This window comes from Pseudorca crassidens, chromosome 16 (genome assembly GCF_039906515.1).
Source record: "Pseudorca crassidens isolate mPseCra1 chromosome 16, mPseCra1.hap1, whole genome shotgun sequence".
NCBI lineage: Eukaryota > Metazoa > Chordata > Mammalia > Artiodactyla > Delphinidae > Pseudorca > Pseudorca crassidens.
This window is the reverse complement of record NC_090311.1, coordinates 73,108,605-73,125,949: the sequence shown is the minus strand read 5'-3', so window position 1 is coordinate 73,125,949 and position 17,345 is coordinate 73,108,605. Positions and strand designations below refer to the sequence as shown.

General features: G+C 36.6%; 1 long non-coding RNA gene across 4 annotated transcripts in view; it reads right to left on the bottom strand.

The window, feature by feature from the left end:
* The window catches only part of LOC137209341 (uncharacterized), a 438,438-nt gene extending 421,283 nt beyond the window's left edge, over positions 1–17,155 (bottom strand). For 2 of the 4 annotated variants that reach the window (XR_010935993.1, XR_010935994.1), the window contains exon 1: positions 16,972–17,145. This is a non-coding gene — a long non-coding RNA (uncharacterized lncRNA). Of the gene's footprint in view, positions 1–16,971 lie in introns of all 4 variants that reach the window. The other 2 variants (XR_010935991.1, XR_010935992.1) reach the window with 2 other exon arrangements.
* Positions 17,156–17,345: the final 190 nt, after the last annotated feature.

Genomic DNA, 17,345 nt, shown 5'->3' with positions numbered 1-17,345 from the left:
TAATGGCCCATGGCAGATGGCTCTCCTAACAATCTCCATTTTCTAGTTATAAACTCAATCTCACCAAATCTTGTTATTTATAAGACTGTGTTTCTCCCCTTAGTTTAAATGTTTTGATTTGCTTTTGTATAGGCCTTTAAAAATAGGCTTTATTGATATTTTTAAAGTTTTTTGAAGCTCTATATACACATTTACATTAATAACTATAGTTATTGAGCACCTATTATGTCAGGAAACGTGGGACATTTGAACTAGCCTTGCTCCTGATTCTCATCTCTATTATTTTCTCTCAAGAATTACTAGACATGCAATATGTTTGTTTTTCCTTGATATTTATCAAAGTATCAGATTTTATAGTTTTTTCCTTCATATATTTTCTTCCTCAAATTTGATCTTTCCTAATCAGATTAAATTTTTTTTCATGTATGCTCTTTCCAGTCTTTCACTACCTACTATCCTACACCAAATCAGGAATCCATCATAATACCATAACAAATCATCACAAAGAAAATAAAACCCTATTTTTCAATAGCATCTGCATAAGCAGTATATGACTTTTGCATTCTGCTTTTTGTGCCAAAGTCACAACCTTCAACTTGATATCTAAATCCATCTGTGCTCCCCTTAGTCTTCCAGATTCCCTCCGCAAATCTCCAAGTCACTACAACTATGTTCCAGGTTCCTTCTGGCTCCCTCAATACTTGTGTAAACTTGTCTCCATGAAGAGCAGTTGGCAGGTTTCATGTATCCTGGCAAGCTTTCTCATACATCTTAGGTGCTTACTCCAGGAAGGGGGCACACATTCCAAATGACAATTCAATTTCAGGCCTATATATGCCTACCTCACTCCACTTTCCATTAAAGAGCTACATACTACAGTATTTTTCTCTTCCTCCAAGAAGTGGTAACTTGATTCCAAACACCTGTTATTGCCCATGGCCCTCCTTTTCTTGGTCTGTGAAGCAAGGAACGTCGAGTCATCTTCAGAATGTACAAATTCACAATTAACGTACTGCACTTCTACCCCTCCTTCTAGTCTGTGGCAGGTTCTACACCATGTTACCCTCTTGGCACTGAGTTTGATTGCTTTTTATCTCCTTGAATCTTCCTTCTTTCTGACTTGCTTTCTGATTTTCTTCCCATCTTATCTAAGAAGACTTTGTCCTAACATGTAAATCAGGTGTTTACAGGCATCCCTCAATTCCCTCAATTTCGCCCTTAGCAAGAAAGCTAGCTTGCATAAATATGCTAGATAGAAAGGCAAAAATTCGTATCTCTGCTAGTAATTTAAATAGATCCCCTAAATTTACACTTATGGATCCCAAGTTGAAATTTTCTCCTTAGAAACTGTTAGAGTAACGATTTGGGGGGCCTGTTTTCTGGAGATCAAAGGGACTCTACAAACATTGCTTTAACCTTGCTTGGCCACTCTGCTCCCCTTCCAGATAATCTCTGCTAACACTTAAAAATAACTATTATAACTAATTTTACAAGAACATCAACTTCACTTTTCCTTAGTAAACAAATAGCTATGTTACATGATTCTGACATTTAATGAATACCTACTGTGTCCCAGGTACTTTATTTATCAAATTCTAGTTTAGATAGCTCTTACAATGTTTGCTGTAAGTGAAAACTACGTAATTCTAAGTGCTTTCAAGTATTAAAATGGTGGAGCTGGAAATCAACACCAGTCAGTCAGATTCCAGATCTGTGCTATTAATCAATGATATATATTTAATTTTCACAATAACCCTGCAAGGCTAGTTATCCACAATTTAAAAATTAGAAAACTTAAGCAGAGAGAGGTTGAATAAATTTCTCAGGGTCATCCACCTGTAAGTGGTAGATCTCAGATTCAAACCTAGGTTTCACTGATCTCTTTCCACAAGCATATTGCCTCTTGTATAAATTATTTTATTCCTAATTAAAACTGGACAACTAAGAGCATCATTGTATCAGTTATCTATTAACAAAATATTGCTACATAACAAAAAACCACAAAACCTCAGTGAATACATTAAAAATGTATTTATCTCCTATGTCCCTACGGCTCCACGTAATTGGGCTGGGCTTGTTCATGCATCTGTACTCATCAGTAGGTCAGGTAAACAGATTTGTGATTCTGGCTGGACTCATTCACATGTCTTGGGATTGGCTGACTGTCAACTGACTTAGGATGATATTAGTTTCAATGCAGGAAAATTTGGCTTTTGCTAGACTGAATATGTTCTAATGGCAATAGCAGAAGTTCAAGAGAAAGAGTGGAAATATGGTCTTTTTCAAGCTTCCACTTGTATCATGACTGATAACATCCCATTGGTCAAAGCAAGTCACTTGGCTGGTTCAAGAATATCAGTGGGAGCACGTTACAAAGGCCACACGGCAAAGGATGTGCATACACAAGGGATGAAGCACTGGGGCCATGACATAATCAGTCTACTGCAGTTATATCATTGGGACTAAGTAACCAAGTCATATAATTATATATTAGTTGTATGAGAGAGCTGAGTACTAAATTTTCATAAATTTTGCAAGGCAGTTGCTAAACCATTAGTAGCTTGAAATCAACCCATGATAAGAGTATTTATACCACAAAACTAGTCAAATGTTACAAATCAAGGCTTTGTATAGCCAATTTACCAGCACACTTCTGTATGCATCTCAAAACTTTAAGTCTAATGCTTCTCCTATGTATAGAAAAATTCAAGTGATTATGTGATCAAGTTACATTTCTATTTTGTGTCAGAAAATTATATATGTATTATTATCAGGTTGCTGTTATGTTTTCTTTTCCTTAGTTACCTTTTATGTATGCAGATAGGTTAAGATAGTTCTAAAGATAGATGGCTCATCATTCCTTGAAAAGGTAGGGTAACAACAGTAATTAAGTAATCATCATCAAAGAAATCACTTATGAGTCTAAAGATTCCAATTTGCTATTTTTAAGGGTATTTTAATTCTCATTCATTCTGTGTTTTCAGCAAATCTGCTGTAGATAATCCCAGGGGCAGCATTAGGTTACAGAATCTATTAATTTTGTCTGAAGACAGTTGAAATAGTAATTTAGACTGACTTAGAATCACAGATCATATGTGGAGTTCCTTCTATTACTCAAGGCTTTGCACACAGGTGTGTCTTTCTTCATAAACAAAACAAAAATTCATTCTATTTCAAATACAAGTAAAACTGTTTCACAAAACTGTGCCTGATGAGGCTGGGGAGGCAGGAAATGAAAACTTTTCTAGCCTTTTAGCCATTCCCCAAGTTTCCAGTATACCATCACTGTCATCATCAAGGAAGGAAGGAAGGAAGAGGGGGAAGGGAGAAAGAGAAGGGGAAAGAAAAGAGAAGAAAATTGCCAACAGGCCACAATTCAAAACATTAAATAATACTGAAAAGAGTTGAAAATGACTATTATTAGTGTTTTTCTTTCCTCAGTGGGTAAGGAAAGTGTGACGTGAGTCTTCTTTCTCTATGAAAATTTTAACTATGGTAGGAAGTTATGAAACTGTACCCAGTATTTCTTTCTTATTAAGAAATGAAAACACTGAGTTTGAGCACATATACATATTCTCTCTTCCTCCCTTTCTTTCTCTTTCTCTGCCCGTATGTGTGTGTATCTTTTCTTCTCTTCCCTTTTTTGAATATAAAGATAAAAATTATGCCTGATATACCCAGAGAAAATCATAATTCAAAAAGACACATGCACCCCAATGTTCACTGCAGCACTATTTACAATAGCCAAGACATGGAAGCAACCTAAATGTCCATCAACAGAGGAATGGATAAAGAAGATGTGGTACATATATACAATGGAATATTTTGGGTCATTTGTAGAGACATGGATGGACCTAGAGACTGTCATACAGAGTAAAGTAAGTCAGAAAGAGAAAAACAAATATCGTATATTAACGCACATATGTGGAATCTGAAAAAGTTGGTATAGACAATCTTATTTACAAAGCAGAAACAGAGACACAGACATAGAGCACAAATGTATGAATACCAAGGGGAAAGGCAGGGGGTGGGATGCATTGAGAGATTGGGATTGACATACATACACTATTGATACTATGTATAAAATAGACAGTATCTAATGAGAACTAATGAGAACCTATTGTATAGCACAGGGAACTCTACTCAGTGCTCTGTGGTGACCTGAATGAGAAGGAAATCCAAAAAAGAGAGGATATATGTATACGTATAGCTGATTCACTTCACTGTACAGTATAAACTAACACAATACTGTAAAGCAACTACACCCCAATAAAAATTTTTTTTTAAATTATGCCTGAAGCCAAACTATCTCAGTTCAGATTCAAGCTTTGGGACTCTGAGCAAGTATTTAACCTCTGTGTTCATTTTCTTCATCTGTAAAATGAGGATAAAAATAGTATTCACTTCAAGGGTTGTTATGAGTATTAAAAGAATAAATACATATAAAGTATTTAGAATAGTGCCTATAAATTCTGAAAAAATGTTGTGTGCATTATGATACCCAAACAATTTTCATTCAAGTCAGTTTTAAAAAACGACTCAAACTAGAACATTCTCTAACACCACACACAAAAATAACCTCAGAATGGATTAAAGACCTAAATGTAAGACCAGATACTATAAAACTCTTAGAGGAAAACACAGGCGGAACACTCTTCAACATAAATCACAGCAATATCTTTTTTGATCCAACTCCTAGAGTAATGAAAATAAAAATAAACAAATGGGACTTAATTAAACTTAAAAGCTTTTGCACAGCAAAGGAAACCATAAACAAAACGTAAAGACAACCCACAGAATGGGAGAAAATATTTGCAAATGAAGCGACTGACAAGGGATTAATCTCCAAAATATACAAGCATCTCAATATCAAAAAAAAAAAACAACAACCCAATCAAAACATGGGCAGAAGACCTAAATAAACATTTCTCCACGGAAGACATACAGATGGCCAAAAGACACATGAAAAGATGTTCAACATCGCTGATTATCAGAGAATTGCAAACCAAAACTACAATGAGGTATCACCTCACACTGGTCAGAATGGCCATCATCAAAAAGTCTATGAACAACAAATGCTGGAGAGGGTGCGGAGAAAAGGGAACCCTCCTACACTGTTGGAGGGAATGTAAATTGGTACAGCCACTATGGAGAACCATATAGAGGTTCCTTAAAAAACTAAAAATAGAACTACCATGTGATCCAGCAATCCCACTTCTAGGCATATATCCAGAGAAAACCTTACTTAGAAAAGATACATGCACCCCAACTTTCACTGCAGCATTATTTACAATAGCCAGGATATGGAAGCAACCTAAATGTCCATTGACAGAGGAATGGATAAAGAAGATGTACATATACAATGGGATATTACTCAGCCATAAACAAAGAATGAAATAATGCCATTTGCAGCAACATGGATGAGATTATCATACTAAGTGAAGTATGTCAGATAAAGCCAAATATCACATAACTCATATGTGGAATCTAAAAATATGATACAAATACAAATGAACTTATTTACAAAACAGAAACAGACTCACAGACTTTGAAAAAACTTATGGTTACCAGAAGGGAAAGGTGGGGGGTAGGGATAAATTAGTAGTTTAGGATTAACATATACATACTACTGTATACAAAATAAACAACGAGGACCTACTGTATAACGCAGTGAACTCAATGTTCTGTAATAACCTATATGGGAAAAGAATCTGAAAAAGAATGGATATATGTATATTTATAACTGAATCACTTTCCTGTACACCTGAAACTAATACATTGCAAATCAACTATACCCCAATATAAAATAAAATTAAATTTAAAAAAACAATCAATTAACTCTGAAACTTTAATCATATTAGTTGTCATTTTTTAAGATATTTCTTTATTCCTCAATATTTCTTTAGTTCTCAATATTTCTTTAGTTCTCTGTGTTACACCACCATAGTTTAGGAATGTGTAGACAGTCTGAGGAGGGCATCAGCAGCTCAGACTCAGGGTAAAGACAAGGACCTCCCACTTCAGCTTTGATGGTCATGTATATCAATATATACAGAAGTATATATAATAAAGACTTTATGAAAACATGTGATATCTGTGTCACTTTATAATCTTATAACCCTGAAATTATAGTATACAGAATAGATCTATGTGTGCTTATTATTTATTCTTACTTTAGATATATTTTAACTAGGAAAAAAATCTTAGACGTATTAGAAATATTTCCATGTATTTTTATCTTTTCATAAATGTAACTTCACACTGGGGTCAAAGAGAAAGTGTGAACTGTTACCTCTTGATGGTATATGCTTGGCAAAAGCCCAGAAGACATAATGGCAAAAGAGAAGAATGAATGGTCCTGGTAACAGAATATGAATTATTATAAAAGATGATTTTATAATGTACTGAGCTGAGATAAAAAAGACTTTTACATTTTGTAAGTGTGGAGCTTAAATATATAGAATAGATAGTTGGAAATTTCACACGTAAGACAAAGACATGCATATCTCAATGAAAAACTCACTGAGGTAAAAACTGGCAGTTGAAAATTTATATCCTCTAAAATTATTTTATTAAACACTGCTTGTAGTTAGAGCAAAATATAGACTAGTGATGCTATTTATAAATCTGTTTGGAAGTCATGTGCTGTGGCACTATTAGGTAGCGTCTATAAAACAGGTCCTATTTGTTTCTCTAGGCTTTATTTGAAGACATGGGCAGAGAACAGAATTATTGAGGTTATAAACATGGAAACTGCTATGGTTTTAATTAATATAAATATATACTCTTATGTGGTATATAGAATTATATATAGATATATGTTTATCTAAATTATAGAATATACATTTATTCTTATATTTTAGTTAAGAGAAATATAAATCATATTTATATTTATAGGAGATTAAATAGCCTCAGACACTTTTATTACAATAGTCACAAAATATATCGTAAGAAAACAATATTTGATAATTTTAATTTAAAAATTAAAACTTATGGTATCATAGGTGATCACTCAGAATCAACCAGAGTCAATATTCAGAAGCCCAGATTTTCAAAGAATAGCACTGCCAGACCAATCTTATAATGTAATGTAATGTAATCCTTATAGGTGAAACAAGAAAATAAAGACTTTAAATATAAGCCTTTATAATAGTATGGAGGTATTTTATGTTATATACAAGTACTTTCATTACATTAAATGAGATTAAAGTTGTCTGTATAACTGCCTGCATTATTCATCATTGTTAAATGGCCTCTGCACATAGAGCGCTCATCCTCCCTACTCATTAGAAGGACCCAACCTGAAAGAACATATCAGGTATGTCGACAATGGGCCATTTAATCAAACTGTTTTTTCCTGATATATCTATAAAAAATAAAAAAATGTTTTGGGGATAAGATGAATGCTTCTGTGGATACCTCTACAGATTAAACGGTTGACTCAGCAGCACTCTGAGTACAACACAGAGCCTAGAGAAGCAACCTGATGGCACTTTAGTTTATTGTACTTAATGGCACTCAGGACAAGCATTTTATTCACATAGATTTCCTCTAGCTGAAATTAATTTCTTCCTTCTTTCTGCTTCCACAGCACACAATTTCTTCCCCTCCTACAGCATTTGCCACATTTTGCCTTATTCTAAGCTCTACTTTTTTGTGTAAAAAGGTGAAACATCAATACTTACAAATATCTTGATAAAAATTTTAAGGTTTTTCTGTATCTTCTCTCCTTCTCCATATGCCCTTCTCCTCTAAATCAGTATTATAAAGCACATGCTTGCTACACAGAATTCAAGTACAGATCAATTATTACCACTATAAAACAAACCAACAGTATGGAAAATGAAAGAAGAGTGAATTAGGATGAAGTGTCATATTTTATATATATTTTAGGCTATACACTGGCATACCAGAAAACTATTAATGTCTTTCTTTCTGACCAAAAATTGGTTAGAGCATATACTATATCATGAAAAGCAAATTATTTGTGTGAATTTGAGGTCTCTTCAATAGCAGGAGACTGTTACCTTCTCATGAGTAAATTCAATCTCAGAAGAAAGTCTTATACTCTGTGTCCTAGTTCTTAGTACCCTACATAGGAAGTACTAAAAATCTTTGTTAATTGCATTAATCAAACCAATGGAGTTTACTTTTGTTGATTCTAGTCTATAAGTCAATGACCTGGCAAACATTCTCCTTCTACTCAGTATCCACAGGCCACTACCATCCAAAACAAAAAACAAAAACAAACAAAAACAGTGTTTAACTGATTTAGCTTTAGCTGTCTTCTTTGTAGTCTGAGAAACTAAAGGATAAAGAACAGATAGATATAGTCAAGGGGTCAAGGATGAAACCTGAAAGCTAAATTATCTTATAACTCAGCTATAAAAACAATTCCACAAGTTTACCCTTTCAAATCATTCAGAGGCCATTATCTTGATAAAGGCACTGAAGCCTTAGTAGTGAGAAAGAAGAGTGCCTTGAAATAGAAACTTAATATATCCAAATTAAGTCTTCCTGTGAGGTGGCAGAAGAAAAAAATCAATCATAGGTTTTGACCCATAAGGGTTTTTCTGCTCATCCATAAGGTGAATGAGACCAGTAAAAATATCATTTGTACCATTTACTACTAGAGATTCTCAGCCTCTTATGAAGACATGAGACAAAGTCATTATGAGCTGTCTTAAGAAACTCTAGCACAGTTTCAAAAAGATGTTCAAAAAAGTATTTTAAAGCTATAAAACAAATTAGATACGTGATTTGTTCATATGACACCATACAAATTAGTTTGACTGAATACATATTAATATATTTCCTGAAGTAAACAGTTGTTTGGGCCACCTATAAAGACATCCTTAAGAAAGAGAAATAGAGGAGCTGACTACTGAGGGCCTACCATGGTCCTATTAAGTATCATATCTGTTTTGTTTTGTCTTCTTTTCCTCCCCCTGCCCCCATACCACTAGGGATATTTAGTTTCTATGATATAAAAGAAAGAAAGAAAGAAAAAGATCTAGAAAGAGTGATTGATGCATGGGTGTAAAACAGTGAAATAATATGGAATAGAAACCAGGGCAACAAAATGTAGTGGGTGGCAAGAATAAAACTAAATGCGCCTAGTCTCTTAAAAGCTCAATTTTGCGAGGTGATGGCTTAGACTTTAACTTTGTATTTGTATCAGTCTGGTTCCTGGGAGTATTAAGACCTTTTCAGTAGGCTTACTATCTATGTAGTGTCTCTGTAGACTTAGTCTCTCTCTCGGCTATGTTTGATTATTCCCTTTATTCCCTTTATTCCTCAGTTTTGTGATATCTTAAACAGTCAAACTACTAGTTTAGTTGAGCAACATTTTTGTGGAGGAAAAAGTAAATGCACTGTCAGACTACACTGTAATAAATAAGCATCACATAAGAGACCAAAGAAATATTCTCCCTTATCATTATAACATTATCCACTAAATCTTTATAAGGCTGTCAGGTTTTTCCTGTGAATATCTGAAATAAGGCTTCTTTATCGCATTTCAAGAACTGTCAATACCTTCCGCACCATGGAAGATTAGCCCATGATCTGTCCCACAAAATGTGTGAATCCACAGATACTGTGTGGTTATACGACACTTATCATAAACAGAAAATCTTATTATCAAATTTCATGACATACTGTGTCATTTAAAGGTCTTAAGGACCACAGAGTAATCAAGAGACTACATAGAATACAACCATATTGCAGTAGTTATCCCATTTTTATATGTTATGCATAATTAGCTTTAATATCGTCTGTGATTTGTAAAAATGACAGTAGGCATTTCTTTCAGCTTTAAAAACAAAAGTTCAAGAAAGTTGCTGTGAGGAATAATAAATGAAAGTTACTGTGAAGGACTTTCCAAATATGAATAGACATACACTGTCAAATAATAATCAAATAACATTTTTAATGTGAATGCACTGGAAATTTATGTTCAGATAAGTTGCTCTATTGTAATCAGACCTCCTCCATTATATTGTGTTTAGTCCTGGACATTGTATTTTCAGAATGAAATATATAACTTTAGAGCATATTCAGAGGAAATCAAGGACTCAATATGCTTTGAGTCAAGCTGCAATATGAGAAGATTCAGACTGGAGAAAAGACGAATCAGAAGAGACAACCATGTTTTGCATTATACACATACGGCTGTCATGTGAAGAAGAATTAACTGTTCTCTGTGTCTTCAAGATAAGTGGGGAAACACTGACAGTGGAGGAAGTTTTGGATTCCATACAATGCTGACTCTGGAGCTCTCTCTAGATACAACAGACTACTTCAAAAGGAAATAGTTTTCTAGCTGCAAGGCATAATCACATACAATTTGGCTTAGCTATTGTGGAGAAGTTTCAAACAAGGAAATGGTAAAACAAATATTCCAATCTTTGAAGCATTTAACACCTTTATGAATATTATACAATGAATATGAACACATATTGGGACAATAAATAGTCTCATTTATGTGTCTGAATGATGGGGATTTATTAGGAAGAGCAGAAGGTGATAGCTATCTGTCTCCATGGCCTCACTATTGCCACTTTCTAGTTGAAGCCCCTCCTGTGAATAGCTGCTGCGCTAATTTTTATGATGCCACCTACTCTTGCTAAAATTAGCTAGAAGCAACTCCATTTATCTGTATTATAGGATAACAGCAATAACATGGTGTAAGGGGAAATGTTGACATGGGCAGTGTCTTTGTATCATCCCAGAAAATCTAACGGCGCTCAATAATGTGCACTGACTTGGGTTTACAGATGGAAGAAGTATGTTCAATACATTTTTCTTGCTTCATTTGCTATAGGATGCTGTACTATAATATTAATATTTATAGTATGTAGCCATCAATAATATGAGTGAACAATTTAATCTTCTAAAGTGTCAAAATATTGAAGGACCTCTCCTTTTGTGATTTTTAAAAATAACCTCAGGAAACAACAGTATAACACCACTCTCTCAAATCCATTGCTTCCTTTACATTCCCATTTCTAATGTCTTAGTCTATAATACATTATGTTTTTTGCCTGGACTATAATAATCTCCTAAACGCCTGTCTTCCTCCATTACGTTTATCCCACGAAACATGGACAGATTAATCTTCTTACAACATTGCTTTGCAATTGTCATATAACTGCCTAGAAAACTTCAGTAACTGCAGAACAAAAATAAGTAGCCACTGTAATTTATCAAGCAAGTTCTGATCAATAAAGTGCTTTAGCGGGCCAATCTTAGTAGCAGCATGATTGAAGAAGGGAGGTAGTAAGACTATTCACAAGGTAATTTCAAAAAATCTGGTCAAAATGATGAGAACTTAATGTGTTAGCAGTATTTATAATTCAGAAAAAAATCACACATCCAAGAACTATTGCAAAATTTTAATTATTTTCCAGATAGTTTCATTTAAAGAGGAAAAGAGAAAATCAGAAAATTGGGTAACACTGCGTGACTAAAAGGATACTGTTGCCAGTGATTATAATGGAAGAAATCAGAAAAGGTAATCAGTTTTTGGGATGAACAGATCAATTAGAAATGGTTATGGGAATGTAAATAAAAATGCTCATTAACTGGAAATAGGCCAATGGCTTTCGTTTATAGTTGGGAACTTGAGATACAGATCTGACGTTAAAGGTGAGAATTTAAACATTAAGAAGACATTAAAATTCATGGGAATGCATGCATTCTCAGAGGAAATGGCTTTAAACAGGGAAGAACATAATGTCAGAGGCTGAACTTTAACAAACACCTACACTCAAGAGGGTAGCTTAGAAGCTAGATAAACATTAAGCACATGTGAAGGAAGAGATCCAATAGAGTTCAGTGCTAAAGAAGTTCAGAAGTAAACTGCTGAAGTATCAAAGAGGATGCAGATGATAAAAGGCCTTTATACTTGGTGATGTGAAAAATCTTGCAGAAAAAAAAAAAAAAAGAAAAATCTCACGAAATCCAAAGATGATTTTGAAGAGTAAGAATCAGAGTGGTAGAGATGGGTGTTAAACTGTATGAGGATTAAAAGGAAATAAAAGCAATGAATAACACTTTTATGATACTTCACAATTTATAATGGGATCCTTATTTACCTAAGAAAATTTAAAACTTGTATAGTAACTGGTTGGTTCAAGTAAGATAATTTTTTAAATCCAGGAGATTTGGAACAAATACTGTTAGTAAACACATACCCAGAGCTAGGCTTTATTTGTTTGAGAAAAATAAAGCAAGGTGACATTAGATGACATTAGATAGTGGAGCAAATTTGTGTGTGTGTGTGTATTTATAAATGTGCATATATTTATGCACACGTATCTATGAGATGCTGGCAGAAAACACATTGAAATATTAACTGAGTTCTAAAAAGAAACCCTGCCTTCGTTACTTTCCATCTGAGGAAGAAGCTTTTGGAACTGAAACCTTGGGAAAGAGCAGCTCCCCTAGATGAGTTTGATGTTCTTCCACGTTTATCTTGGGATTTATAAGATCTGATGAGCATTAGGGCCAGCGCTGAAGATGAAACATTTCCATCCTTTCCACTGACCCTTGTGTGGTATGTCCCCTTCCATTCAGCCCTGGAGAGCAATGCAGAGTGAACTGATCTGAAGTGTGTTGTGGGAATCAAAATTCAGTTATAATCCAGCATACTGTGTCAGTGCTTCACGGTACCTAGTTTTAAACGTTGAAGTGTTTCTGGCAAGGGTGTATTTTATGTTTATGTATAATGCTAACATACTAGCAAGGGATTTAGTTGTGACCATTCAGAAATAATTTATCTGTTAAACCTTAATTTAAAATAAAATGATGTTTAATCAAGAAAAAAAATCAAGGAGATTTGGTAATGTTTAAAAACAAAAAAGAGAATCAGAGGAAAGAAAAAGACCAAAACAGCTGGAGGGGGTAAAAATAGGGAGTTAACTATATTCTGGAATACACAGGCACTGATTGGAGAGCACAGATGAAGGAAGGCAAAGTAGCAAATTTTACCAGGACCTACTGAGCTAAAGGTAAGAACAAAAGAGAAACTTCACTCTGCCTTCCTTTTTTTTCCAGGAAAGAGAGACAGAGACATCATCCTTTGAAAGTGAGAGTAGAGCTGGGGGATTTCAAAGAGAAGTGGTCTGCAATAGCCATTGAATTGTTAAGCAAGCTGAATTTTGACAGCATGGATTTATAATGGATCAAGTCATTATAGTTCTCTACCTTCTCCCATTGGTGTTTGGTGATACAGAATTAGGAGTGTAGAAATCAAATACTGGGCAGAGATTCAATGTTGAATATTTGCTTATGGGTTTGGCAAAAATCTATCATTAAAACCCAAAGCAAACAAAATGAGGCATAATTTTTAAGGGCCCCAACACACTGAATCATAAAGATATTCTAAATATGGAAGTTCTTAATGTTTTGAAATAGCTATTAAAATATATCCAGAAATTTGTACTGTAAAATTGACAAGAAATCTTTTCTTTTCTTTTTTCTTTTTTTTTTGCGGTACATGGGCCTCTCACTGTTGTGGCCTCTCCCATTGCGAAGCACAGGCTCCAGACGCGCTGTCTCAGCGGCCATAGCTCACGGGCCCAGCCGCTCCACGGCATGTGGGATCTTCCCGGACCGGGGCACGAACCCGCGTCCCCTGCATCGGCAGGCAGACTCTCAACCACTGCGCCACCAGGGAAGCCCAGAAATCTTTTCTTAATGGCATTCTTAGTGCCCAGTAATAACAACATCCTAACTTTCTGAAGTGCCTCACAGCTCACACAACACTTTCATATGCATTATCTCATTTGATCTTCACAAGTCCAGACTCTACTCAACTTGAATCAAATTAAAGAATTTAGAGTATCTGAGTTGCTTTCAAGTTTGTCTCTATCAATCATGAGTTTTCTTTCATGCTACCATTTATAATAAGAGCTTACGAAAAGTTATGGTAATGTTATGAGATAAAGAAAAAACACTCCATTTACTATGCATTTTTTGGAGTTTGCTTCTACCTATGGTTTTGGTTCTCACGCTTTGCCTTCTGCCTAATAATAAAAAAACTGGGTTGTGCCTACAGCTGTGGGTCCTATAAGCATGATCTCTGCACTTAAAAACTTACCTAAAGGACTTCTTCTTTGGGTTTGAGAAAATCCTAGGCTAGTTGCAACAATATAATTAAACACATTAAAAGTACTGAATGAACTTCAATCAAATAATTTAGCAAACTGTACTGAGTATCTTCTCTCTGCAAATACTATAATATGTACTCAAAACTTACAACGTCAAGGGGGGAATTAAGAAATGTTCAGGGAAGAAGGATAGGTTTTATGTGACTGTAAGCTCAGGACGTGTCAGCAGAGTGATAACACTGTCAGAAAAGCTAATGTGTTCCTGGGCTGTGTTACAAGACATCTGACATATAGAGCAAAGACAGTGATAGACTACTGTGTATTCCCCTACATATATTTGTAATATAATTTATAATATTTGTATTATATATTATTATATTTCTACCCCTAGTGTGTTCACCTATGAACTCTTACAAAAATTAGAGCTATCCAGAGGACAGTGTCCAGAGTGAGAGAGGGACTCAAAGCAATGTGACATCAGAAATGTTTGAGGGCTTCCCTGGTGGCACAGTGGTTGAGAGTCCGCCTGCCGATGCAGGGGACGCGGGTTCGTGCCCCGGTCCGGGAGGATCCCACATGCCGCGGAGCGGCTGGGCCCGTGAGCCATGGCCGCTGAGCCTGCGCGTCCGGAGCCTGTGCTCCGCAACGGGAGTGGCCAGAACAGTGAGAGGCCCGAGTACCGCAAAAAAAAAAAAAAAAAGAAATGTTTGAAAGAACTAGCAGCATTTACCCAGAGAATTGAATATATGTGTGCAGAAGGAAGCAGGATTATCATTATTGTGTATGACCGACAGAGGGGAAAATTAAGGCCTTTGTACTGACCTTACAGTAGGCATGTTTGGGCTCAGAATGAGTAAGACTTTAGATTACTTCATTAGGATTTTAATTTACCATTTATTCAAAGGTAAACAACTTCTTGTCAAGGGCTTTAAATAAAACAAAAAGATTTTTGGCAGTGGGAATAATCTTTACAGAGAATGTACCATTTGAGTTCGAGCGTGAATGATTGGTAGGATCTTGACTGTAATAGTGGGCACCTCAAGCTAACAATTAAATGATGTAAGTGTATGGGGATTACAATTCCTCCCACTGCAACTTAGGTATGAGAAGAAAAGAGTTCTCATTTTCTTATGTAATAATCTAAATCCTCAGCATAAAGGTGCTTGGGATTGAAGAGGTCTTATGCCCAGAAAATCACATTACCATTTCTCAAAACATTACCCCCTTTCTCATTACACAAATTTTCTGTGTAATGGTAAAAAAATCTGATCATGGTAATTTCCTTTTTAAAGCCTTTCACACATTTCCCGTTCCTTTAACATAAAATCCTTTTAGAGGCTTTCCTAACTAACCAAACTATGGTGGGGTCCCTGTGTGCACTTCCCCAAGCTCCCATACTTCCTCTTCCCCATTACACTCATCATTTTACTTTTTCAATGTCTATCTTTGCTCATAGATATGAACTCAAAATTTCCAACATCTAGTGTATTGTCCTTGGACACAGCAGGTGCTTCCTAAATATCTGTATAAGTTATAATTTTAATTATATGCATGAATTATATGTCTCATCTGTACATCAATAAATTGGTAATCTATCTTACACAGTTCCTTTTAAGATTTGTAAATTTACCACCACTCTGAAAGATGAACCCACTGTGGTTGGGCTGACAACATCAATTTCTAGTTGAAACTGTGTTCGTCTTTGGAACACAGGAAATTCACTAATAAGCCCCATCTTGCCATATTTCTTGACAAGTAAAAATTTATCGTCTCCTTGGGGACACTCCTCACTTGACACAAAAGTTCTCTCAAACTACACGAAGGAGATCCATCTTCGTTAATACCTAAGTTCATAATGAGGACGTTTCCCTTTAAGAGACCCAGTTATCTTCCACAGATTTTTAACAACTTGCAGTCGTGCCAAATTGTCTCACAGGCTTGTTTTACCCTAAGCTGGTTCATCTGTTTTATTAGGCTTCAATTAACTAGATTTAGTTCTGTCATGGCTAAATGGATGTGACTAGAAAGGGTAGCATACAGCAATCTTTATGTAAATTGTTACTCTACTAGTTAACATTTAGGTTTGAAGTTGGGAAATCAGTGAAAAGAAACTTTAATTTCAAATGGGAATCCACACTCAAAAGGGGAGAGGGCACTACTTTTGATCCCCAGATAGCTACGAAATTAAAAACTATTCCAAAGATGCAAATGGCAACAGAGATCAACAGGCTGTGACCTCTGTTTTCTTTTTAAAAATCATTTGCACCTCCACTGAGTGATTTATTGCTAAATCTTAAGTGACATTTTTTAAAAAATGGGCAGACAAGTTTAGGGTAACTTAAGGAAGCACATTTTCCACGTGGAAAAGGTTCCTTCCATATCCTTGAGGGCACCGTCTCCCACCTTCACTGGCGCCCAGAACAAAGCCTGGCACAGAGTAAGCGCTTATTACTTACTTGTTGGGTGAATAAATGGATGAATGAATGAAGCTAGACTGAGAAGTTTGGGGTGGGGAGCTGGGGCCCCCGAAGCACGTCTGCTGCCTTTCCAGCAGGCTGGCGGGCATCTCCTCATTCCCTCACTTTCCTGGCAGGTCTGAATTCCCCTGTTTGCCCCTCCTTCGGGACGACCAAAATCCTGTCCCTAAACCACGCCACTCCTCAGTTAAGCCGCTCATTTCTCACACAGACGCAGCTGTTTCTGAGGACTGGCTGGCGGAACACGTTAAGTCTGGGCTGCGAGTAGCCCGGGACCTTGAGGGGGCGAAGGCAGCCCGCTGGCTCCAAAACCCTATATAAAAGGGTCTGGACCCTCATTCTTCCAATCCTTGATAAACAAACAAACTGCTCACTCTCACCTCCTCGTGCAGACGCCGCAGTGCCAACCTGGTTCCGACTAACACTGTGAGGAGGGAAGGAACGCCGAACCGCCCTCACCAGCAAAGAGGGACAAGCGGGCGCCTCCGCCACGCCCCGCGACGCCCGCCGTTCCGGCGCGCTCAGCCGTCCGACGCCTCACGCGCCGGGTTGCTGGCGCCGAGGCGCGAGGGCCCCCCGGGCCGCGTACGCACGGAAGGCCAAGGGGTTGGGGCGCAGGGAGCGCCGCGCGCCAGCAGGTGGGCGCGTCCTCTCGCGCGCGTGCGCGCCCCGTGCCTTCTCCCTCACGTTCCCCGCGCGCCGCGTCCTCTTCCCGCCGGGAGCGCGCCCCCTCCCGCTCTCGCGCCGGGACTGT